This window comes from Callospermophilus lateralis, unplaced genomic scaffold (genome assembly GCF_048772815.1).
Source record: "Callospermophilus lateralis isolate mCalLat2 unplaced genomic scaffold, mCalLat2.hap1 Scaffold_8674, whole genome shotgun sequence".
Taxonomy (NCBI): domain Eukaryota; kingdom Metazoa; phylum Chordata; class Mammalia; order Rodentia; family Sciuridae; genus Callospermophilus; species Callospermophilus lateralis.
In genome coordinates, this window is record NW_027516774.1 from 42,947 (window position 1) to 53,336 (window position 10,390).

The 10,390-nt window shown below is 33.7% G+C and overlaps 1 pseudogene; it reads left to right on the forward strand.

The window, feature by feature from the left end:
* Positions 1 to 1,350: 1,350 nt before the first annotated feature.
* Positions 1,351 to 2,279, forward strand: LOC143641161 (olfactory receptor 2L13-like; annotated as a pseudogene).
* Positions 2,280 to 10,390: the final 8,111 nt, after the last annotated feature.

Consider the following 10,390-nt stretch of genomic DNA (forward strand, 5'->3'; position numbering starts at 1 on the left):
GATGTAGCAGTGTCACTGGAAGTCATTTTTTAAAACTTTTATACTTCTTTATATTTCCATGATATGAGTTACAAATATTTATTGAATACAATTTCATTAAATAATATTGTCATATCATGATATGAAAAGAGATCCAGGTCAAAGTAAAGTATCCAAAAGAACTTGAATGCACACATCTCTGTTTTGTCAGCATCTGGATTCAATAAGGTAATAATAGATCCACATGTCTATCCTGCAACAGATACTCTGCAAATATTTGGCATTCCACTTGTTTCTCAGAATGTCCTTCCAATTATTCTTGTTTAAATTATTGGTCAAGAAACTTGTATTTCAAGTGTTTATTCCAACTCAGTCTCCTAGTCAGTGGTGTATCTGGTAGGACAGACTTGTTTACCTGTATCTTAATCTTCATTTTATCATAATTTGTCTACATCAAATTTTCATTATAGTAGAATTTCTAACTGGGTTAGTATTATCACAAAACCATCATCTACCTCTGCCCAAATAGAACAATATATTTTTCACAGCATAATTTAACTTAGTCACATTCTCCAAAAAATTCCCCTGGAAACCAAGCATATTATAGAAAATAATCTCTGCTGCTACTAATGTAGCTATTATCCAACAGAAGACTCATAAGTGATTCCTACATCTGGTTGTTCCTTAGATCTCTAATTTACAAAAGAAGGGGATTTTAGTCACCATTACCTAACACCACTGACAGTTCTCCATCCTGTTCTGAAATAGCTGGGTTGCTCCCTCCTGAAACTAATTCTGGGCAGCAGGCAAGAGATGTGAAGGTGAGCAGGTTAAAAGAAATTTGCTATAAGTTTGAATTGAGTTCATCTTCAAGTCAGCAAAGTCAGGTGAAATGGCCAAGGCTTCTGTCCCTGTGGACTTGGACATTGGGGATCAATTAGAGAAAAAAGGAGGACATGTAAGTTTTTCTGCAGGAAGGTCCAGCACATCATGTTTAGCAGTTCATCCTTCTGATCCTCTTGTAGAACCTGAGTAAATGAGAAATGTTTTACTGTTTCCCTTTGAACAATGTAATAGAAAAGGAAGATGTATGGACAAAACAATAACACAGGGAACACTGAACAAGGGGAAGAGCTTTGTGATTCAGCATAAAGACAAAAGGTAGAGGTGGGAGCAATAAGCACTGAATGCGTTCTTATTTCTGCTCAGTGGCAGGCCCGACTGCTTAGCCTGGCAGACTGAGCACAGACCGGTGTTTAAACATTTTGAAAAATTCAAAAATTGTAATCAGGGAATCTTCTAATTACAAACTTACTTCTCTCAAATTTTATTTTTATTTTCATTTTTAAAAAGTTAAAGCAGTGCATTTTCATGGAGAAATGGAATGAAACATCAAATGATTTTACTTTGCTGGGGTTGTTTCCTCAAAACCAAACTGGCCTGCTTCTCTTGCTCCTGATCATCTCTGTGTTTGTTCTCACCTGTTTGGGGAACTCAAGGATGACTGCCCTCATCTTCTTGGACCCCCAGCTCCACACCCCCATGTACTTTCTCCTTAGCCAGCTCTCCCTCATGGACCTGATGTACATCTCCTCACGGTCCCCAAAATGTTGTACAACTTCCTCTCTGGCCAGAAAAGCATCTCCTTCCTGGGCTGTGGTGTGCAAAGCTTCTTTTTCCTGACCATGGCTGGTTCTGAAGGTTTAATCCTGGCCTATGACTGCTTTGTGGCCATCTGCCACCCTCTCCACTACCTCATCCGCATGAGTAAAAGGACTGGTGTGAAGATGATCATAGGAACTTGGATACTGGGCTCCATCAGCTCCCTGGCACACACTGTCTATGCCCTTCATCTTCCTTACTGCAGATCCAGGGTCATCAATCACTTCTACTGTGACATTCCAGCCATGTTGCCCCTAGCCTGTGTGGACACCTGGGTCTATGAGTACATGGTGTTTGTGAGAACAGTTTTGTTTCTCCTTGTCCCTTTCCTTGGGATCACTGCCTCTATGGACGGGTTCTTTTTGCTGTCTTCCACATGCGCTCAAAAAAGGGAAGAAAAAAGGCCTTCACCACATGCTCCACACATTTAACTGTGGTGATGTTTTACTATGCTCCTTTTGTCTGTATTTATCTCCATCCCAAGAGTCTCTGCTCCCCAGCAGAGGATAAGAATCTGGCTGTCTTCTACACCATCCTCACCCCCATGCTCAATCCCATCATCTACAGCCTGAGGAACAAGGAGGTCCTTGGGGGCCATGGGAAGAGTTTGTGGGATGTTCTCCCCCAGGAAGAAGTGAGCATGGCTGTTCCTGCTTCTCTGCATCACTTCTTTTCATGCAAACTTCAGAGCAGTGCTGACTAATAGAAGGATAATGCAAGCCACCTGTGCAAATTACATTTTTTTTGAGAGAGAGAGAGAGAAAGAATTTTTTAATATTTATTTTTTTCATTTTCGGCAGACACAACATCTTTGTTTTTTATGTGGTGCTGAGGATTGAACCCGGCCACACGCATACCAGGCAAGCACGCTACCACTTGAGCCACATCCCCAGCCTGCAAATTAAATTTTATAGTGACTCATTTAAAAGTAAAATTAATTTAAATAATATGTTGGTTATTATATAGATCCATAATCATTATGGATATTTATGTTAGGAAATATTATAATTATTTATGTTATGTTAGCAATGTGGACATTAATTATACATTATTTATATTTTATATGTTACACCTATATTACTATAATATACATAACAATATTTATACTGATATTAGATTGTTATCATTTTGAAATATTATGAATGTTCTTCTATAGTTTTTTTTTTTAATTCTAATTTGTCAAGGTTTTGTATGAATTTTGAGCTTATAGCACATAACAATGTCCACCCTATACTTATCAAGTGTCCCAGAGAAATATGGGGCCTGAGTTTATAAAAGCCCAGGGACATGAAACACTTTCATGGTAACACTGTCTTGTTATAATGTTTTTTAATGCAGTTTGTCAATATTTCATTAAAAAGTTTTACATCTGTATTTATCAATTATATTGGCCTGAATTTTTCTTTCCTTGGTGTGACTTTGTTTGGTATCAGGGTGACACTGACTTTATAGAATTAATTTTGCAGTCTTCCCTTCCTTTCTCTTTCATAGAATAATTTGAGGAGAATTTAAAGGCCTGGTAGAACTTGACTAAGAATTCATCTGTTCTGGATTTTTATTAGAAATCTTTTAATGGTTGCTTCTATTTCATTTCTTTATATTGCTCTGATTAAGTTTTCTATATCCTCATGGAGTGATTTGGGTAGGTCAAATATCTATAGGAATATGCAAGTTTGTTTGAGATTTTCTAGCTTATTGGAATATAAAATTCAAAATAGTGTCTGATGATAGTCTGGTCTTTAGTAGTTTCTGTGGTGATATTTGTTTTCTTTTTTTATCTCTAATGTTGTTAATCTAGTTCTTTCTTTGGGTTTGCTTGACCAAACATTTATCAATCTCTTTACCTTTTTAAAGAAACACCTCTGTGTCTCATTGATTCTTTGTATTGTTTGTGTTAGTCCCAATTTAATAGATTTTGGCTAGAATTTTAGTTATTTCTTTTCTTCTACTGATTTTGATGCTACTTTCTTTGTTTTCTAGAAATCTGAGGTTTAATGTTAGATTATTTATTTGATGACTTTCTATTTTTTTCAAATGTAGGAACTCAGTACTGTTATCTTTCCTCTTAGAACCACCTTTATACTGTCCCAGATATTTTTATATGTTGTATCTCTATTTTTGTTCCTATTTTTTTATTTCTACCCTGATTTCTTCTGTGACCAATTCTTTAAGATGAAATGTATTATTCATACTTCAGATGTTAGAATGGTTTTTTTTTCTCTGATGTTTAAATGGTATTCCGTTTTGATCTGCTAGAATGCAAGTAAATATCTAGTTTTTATTGTGTTTGCTAAGATTCATTTTTTGCCCTAAAATATGATCTGTTTTAGAGAATGTTTTATGCACTGATAAGAAGTAAGTGAATTCAGTTGTCAGTGGATGAAATATTCTATAGGTGTCTGTTAAGTTCATTTGATTAATAGTTTTGTTGTTGTTGTTTTTGTTGTTTCTCTTCTTTTTTTTTTTTTTTTTGGTTCTAAAGAATCTATGCTTAGATCATATCTGGATAACCTGTGTAGTTGGATGTGTTCAAATCACCAAATATTACTTTATTCAAAGCTACTTGTTTCTTTATACTGAAAAGCATTTGTTTTATATAAGTAGATAAATCAATGTTTGAGTCATAAATATACACAATAACAATACATTTTGGATGATTCCCGTAACCAGTAAAAAGTGACTTCTTTTTGTCTTCTGATTAGTTTGACCTGATTTCTACTTTGTCTGAGATAAGAGTATCAACTTCTGCTTTCTTTAAGTTACCATTTGCACGTTATAGATTTTCTCTATTTTCACGTTCATTTGTTGATGTCTTTGTAATTGTGAGTCCCTCGCAAAAAGAATATGGTTTGGGTCTTGTTTTCTTTTAATTCAATCAGCAAGTGTATGTCTTTTGATTGAACAGCTTAGACCATTTACCTTTAATGTTGTTATAGAGTTTTTTTAATGCATAATTCAAACTTTATTCTCCTTTAACTGACAATTCTTCTGTTACAATTTATCCTCATGCTGGTTTTAATTTTCCATTTTTTAATCTTCTACATGATATATATGTTTAAATATATTTTGTAGTACAGGCTTACTGATTATGAACTCTTTCAGTTTCTTCTTATCATGGAATATTTTTATTTTTCTTATATTCTGAAGGATAATTTGACTGAACGTTGTAATCTTTGTTGGTACCCATTTTTTTTTAGGGCTTGTTATATATTACTACAATCTCTCCGGGCTTTTTAAGTCTGAGTTGAGAGATCATTTGATATATGAACAAACTCCTGTTTTTCTCTTTCACCTTTTAAAACTCTGTATCTTAGGTATGTTTACCATGATGTGCCTTGCAGAGGATTTTCTTAATTAATCTTGCCTATTTGGAGTCCTGTGTGCTTCTTGTATTTGGATCTCCATCTCATTCCTAAAATTTGAAAGTTTTTCTAATGTAATTTCCTAGAAAAGATTGTTTATTCCTTTAGTTTATTTCAGAGACTTCATTGATTCCAGTTATTCTTAAATTTGGTCTCTTGATGTTATCCCAGGTTTTGTTCATGATCTCTTAATATCTTTTCTTTCTATTTGACTTTACTTTCAGATTTTAAACTTTGCCTTTAAATCCTGAAAATCAGCCTTTAATTAGTATAATCTACTGGTGATGCTTTTCATTAAAGTTTAATTGGATTTTAATTTTAATTTCATCTTAATTCTATGACTTCTATTTGGCTCCTTTTCAGAATCTCTATCACCTTATTGAAATGGTCTTTATTTCCTGAATTTTCTCTCTAATTTCATTTGTTACTTCTTCTTCAAGCTCATTGCACATTTTAACTATAAATTTTCTAAATTCTTTCCCCAATAATTTATCCACTGTGGTATCACTGTAGTCAGTTGTTGAAGTGTTATGGGCTATAATGGGGTGACTATTCCCTTGCTTTTTAAAATTGTTTGTGCATCTACCCATTTTTTGAGGTGATTATCACTGCTTATTTTATGTAAGTGACCATTTTATGAGCTTTTTTCTCTTCAAAGTCCTGTGCTTGGTGAATATCTGAATATTCATGTTTTAACTCTTCTGTTGTTCCCTGTATCAGCACCTCTTTGACAAAAGCCACAAAACCCTATTTACTACCATTTCTTCAAAGCATAGCCAGCTACTATTCAAACTCGTGAAAAATGAAAAAGTTGATACTGTTCTTCACAGTTTCTCCAATTCAAGTATGTGAACTTTTGATATAGTGATGGGATATGTTAAAAAGTTAGTTATTAAATTTAGTAAAATTGATATAATTTAATATAGGAACTAAAAATGGGTAGAGAAAAAACAGGTCAAAAGAAGAAAAGAAAAGGTATTTAAGAATAGTACCTACCAAGATAAAAAGAAGAAAAAGATGATTAAGGGGATTTGAGACAGGAGCAGGTGATGTAAGAGGAAAAGAAAGGTAAGAGGAACCTATGTGAACCTGATCTAGGAAAACACACACAGAGAGGATGATTCTAATTAAAGATTTAAAATATTATAAGAGATCTGGGCACATCTGTAATCCCAGCAGCTTGGGAGGCTGAGGCAGGAGGATCACAAGTTCAAAGCCAGCATCAACAACTTAGCAAAGCCCTGAGCAACATAGAAGTCCTAGTCTCAAAACAAAATTAAGCAGCACTGGGGATGTGAGGATGTTGCTCAGTGGTTAGCACCCTGAGACTCAAACCCTAACTCAAAATTAAAAATAGAAGAAACACAATCAAAAGGATTCAGGACACAATATTGGCTATCAAGTTAACAATCACCAAATGAAAATGAAAAGTAATATATACATAATCAAAGTTGAGCTATTCACAATAACTGTTAGAGCTATTTATAATAAACTATGCCCAGATGAAGAAAATTCTTGAGTTTTGACAGGGCTTTTTTCAGTATTTGGGACCTTTAGGAGATGTCCATCATTCTTTGGCTTTGGGTATCCCAGGAGGTTCTGGGACACATGGGTCACTCCCCTGGTTGCCATGAACTTCCCACCAGCTGCTTCTAATTTGTCACTCAAGGTGGCTGCTCAGAAGTTGCAGATAATGTCTGTTGCCTGATTCTGTGGTGTGTAGGAGTTCAGGATTCAGGGATCCTGGCTGTTGCTGGGATTACCAAATTCTGTTGAAAGCATCACTAGTAGATTAAACCACACTGAAGACAGATTCTCAGGCCTTTAAGACAAAGCATACAAACTTGAAAATAAAGTTGAAAATGAAGAAAATATGTTAAGAGACCAGGGACAAAATATTCAACATTAAGATAATATTAGAGATGAAATTTGAGAAATACAAACAAAATGATTGCATAAATTTCTTAATGAAATAAGATTTTAAAATTTATAAATCTTAAGGATGAGGTAGAAATTCAGACACAAGAGACATTTAGAACCCAAATAGGCAATATAAAAAACATCCTCTCCAAGGCACATTTTGATTAAAATTCCTAATATACAGGATATCAATAGATTTTTTTAAAGCTGGGAAAAAAAGCAGCAGGTCACATTTTTGAGGTGAGTCAGTTAGGATTTTAACTGATTTCCTAGCCCAGATCTTAAAAGCCAGAAACCCTTGGAATTACCTATACCAAGTCCTCTGAGAAAATGGGTATCAACTACTATACCTCCACCTTATGATGAAACTTCCATCTCCACAGCAAAGGAAGCTCAACTTAATTCCAGAGTCTTCATTTTTACATTGGCTCAAAGAATAATATTAAATTACATATATCAATACTTTTTCTATCAAAAAAATATATGTTTACATGCCTCTGAGAATGATCTAGCTGAAAGAAAATGGAAAGAGATGAAGAGATGAGAGATGGGCACCTTGCCAAAGCAGAAGCATGGCTTTCCACAAGAGCAGGTCCACTTCCAGCACTTTCCAGCTATTGCAAAGGGGCTGGAGTTTGGACAAGGCTAGATTTTGGCCTGTAACAGGCCAAAAACACAAATATGAGATTTTTTGTTCCTAAATTTGAAATTAGATCTATCTTCATGACTTGCCCTCTTCTTCTGGCAATTTTATTATTCCATATAGATTTTGTAGTTCTGGTAATAGACTGGAAGTGGAGATTAGCTGGTTTCAACACAATGAGTACAACTCTGCATAAACAGGAGAAGGGGGTATTCACAAAGATGAACAATGGTAATAAAAAAAACAAATCTCTGTGGATTTATAATTGATTTACCTCTGAAATTTAAAGCAATGAACCTCATTGGTTAAGTTTTGTGCTTCATCATATTTTTATCTAATGGGTCATTAATATGTATGGGTACAGTGTCCTGATTCTTATCTCCTATGATAAGAGTCTCCAGTTCACAGCTAAGTATCCAAAACAACTCGACATGTAACATCATCACTTCTCTGGTTTGCCCATCTGTAGTTTAGTAAGACAATAAGAGATTGTCATGTCTATTCATTTCTACTCCTTCAACAGATATTTTGCAGACCTTGGTCATGCATACCTCCAGTTAGTTCCCAGAATGACCCTTCAATTAGTCTTGTTTTGCCAATCTGGCAACAAACTAATGACATAATTGTGCCAATTCAGTGTCCCAGTCATGGGGGATCTGGAAGTCTGGACGCCTCTCTCTAATTCTAAGTCCTCACTTTATCAAAAGACCTCTGAGTCTACTTTCCACTTTAGTAGAACTGATGACTGCATTATATTTTCATGAATCAATTTTCTACCTCCTTCAAATTGAAGAAAGTATCTTGTCATAGCACAAATTAACATACTCAGAAACACCAACAAGTTCCTCTGGAATATGACCAGACTATACAAAGAAGTTGTTCCTGATCTAAAATGTCTATTGTCCAACTGAACAATTGTATATGTTTCCTGAATCTTATTGATCCATAGGACTTCATTTAGGAAGTTGGCCAGTAGCCAGCAGAGTAGATAATGTCAGTTCCTATAAAGGGCAGATTAGAATTAGAGAATTGTATAGGATTACCATTTCTAAAATATGTAAAAGTGTAATTTTGTCTACAAATTTTGTTTTTTGTCTCTCAAACCCAGATAGTCACAAAAATTTACAGTTTTGCATGTGTAACTTCCAACTATTAGAGGTAACCCTAAAGATTTTTAATTGTGACAGTCCAACTGATAAAGGTTTTTCAAAATGCCAGGCTAAGATTTTAGTGGACACTATCCAAAAGACCAGAAAAACCAATGTAGATCAGGACCCAACCTGAGGGGCTGTCCCAAAGAGACCATTCAGACCTATTTTATCCAATTACAATTTTTTTTTACACTCTGATTTATTCAAAGTCAATTTACAAGGGTTAGCTCTCAATCCAATAGTTTTTCTAAAAAAAAATGAACATAATTTACAAGGCTTTGACTGTTTGTTTTGTGTATGTACATCATGTATTGTCAGTCAACGTGTACTGTCATGTCTACATATGTTTGGTACCAAAATTGTCATATGAGCTCATAAATTAAAATTTAAAAAATGGATACAAATACCTTTGGTTCACATGATTGAAAAATTCAATTTAAATTGGGTAAACAAATAAAATAAAGATGTTTTGGAAAGTTACTAACTCACAAGCTTTTCTAGGTGGTTAAACAGTTGTTAGTAAAATATTAATGTATATGAAATGTTTAATATCCATTGTTTCTAGGATTTTTCTCTTCAATAGAAAAAAATTACTAATGCTGTTAAATGCACTTATCTGATACCTTAGTTTTTTAAAATAAGTAAATTGTATTTGACATATATGGGACTGATCATAAATATAATTAATCTACAGAGTCAAAATGCTACTAAATATAAAATAAAGAACTCTTAACTTCTTAAATTCATAGGGTAATATACTTAAACATAATTGGTGCTTTTATTTAAAAAATGGTTTAAGATTACTGTGTGTCATCACTGAAAGCAATGTTACTAAGAGTTAAAAGTCCCAGCAGGCATATTTCTATGTACATAGAAACCAAAGGTTTCAAGTACATTTCAATTAAATTACCATAAATAACATGAAATAGTTTATTTTATTAAAATTTAAAAAATTCTCTAAATTTGAGAATTCATAAGTTCTATCTCAGAATGTAAAAAACAAGTGGGTCTAATTCAGTAATATAAAGGTCTATATAAATAAATGGTCTATTTTAAAAGATTTGAATGTATTTAAATTGGTTACAAATAAGAAACACAAACAGTTTAAGCTATTTAAGGTTTTTCCCTAATGTCAAATACTAATATAATGATATAAACCAAAATTTTATCTCTATGTTAAAATGACAAGGATTTCTTAAAACATTAATTCACTTCCAACATTTTGTTTGGTACGTTTTATGCTCTAGAACAACTAGTCTTAAAGAAATTAAGGTTTGTACAATTCTGGTTAAACAGCAACTGTTATTTCTGAGTATTGTATTACATTACAGAGTCTAAATTTTTCTCTAAAATCTAAACTTGTTTAATATAAAGACATCAATATAGGGGGCTCGGGATGCAGCTCAGTTGGTAGAATGCTTACCTTTCATGCACAAGGACCTGGATTTAATCTCCAGCAACACACACACACACACACACACACACCAAAAAATATGTAATTATGGTATTATTACTCTTCTTTCTATATTCAATATGTTCATATCTTTCAGGTATACAAATAATTAAAAGTAAGATGTTTATAGGAGCATTTTAATCAAGCTGGTGTTCTCCAAACTAGAGTTGTCTGCAATGGTAATTTTAGACTTAAAAAGATGGCAAATTTTATTGGGGAT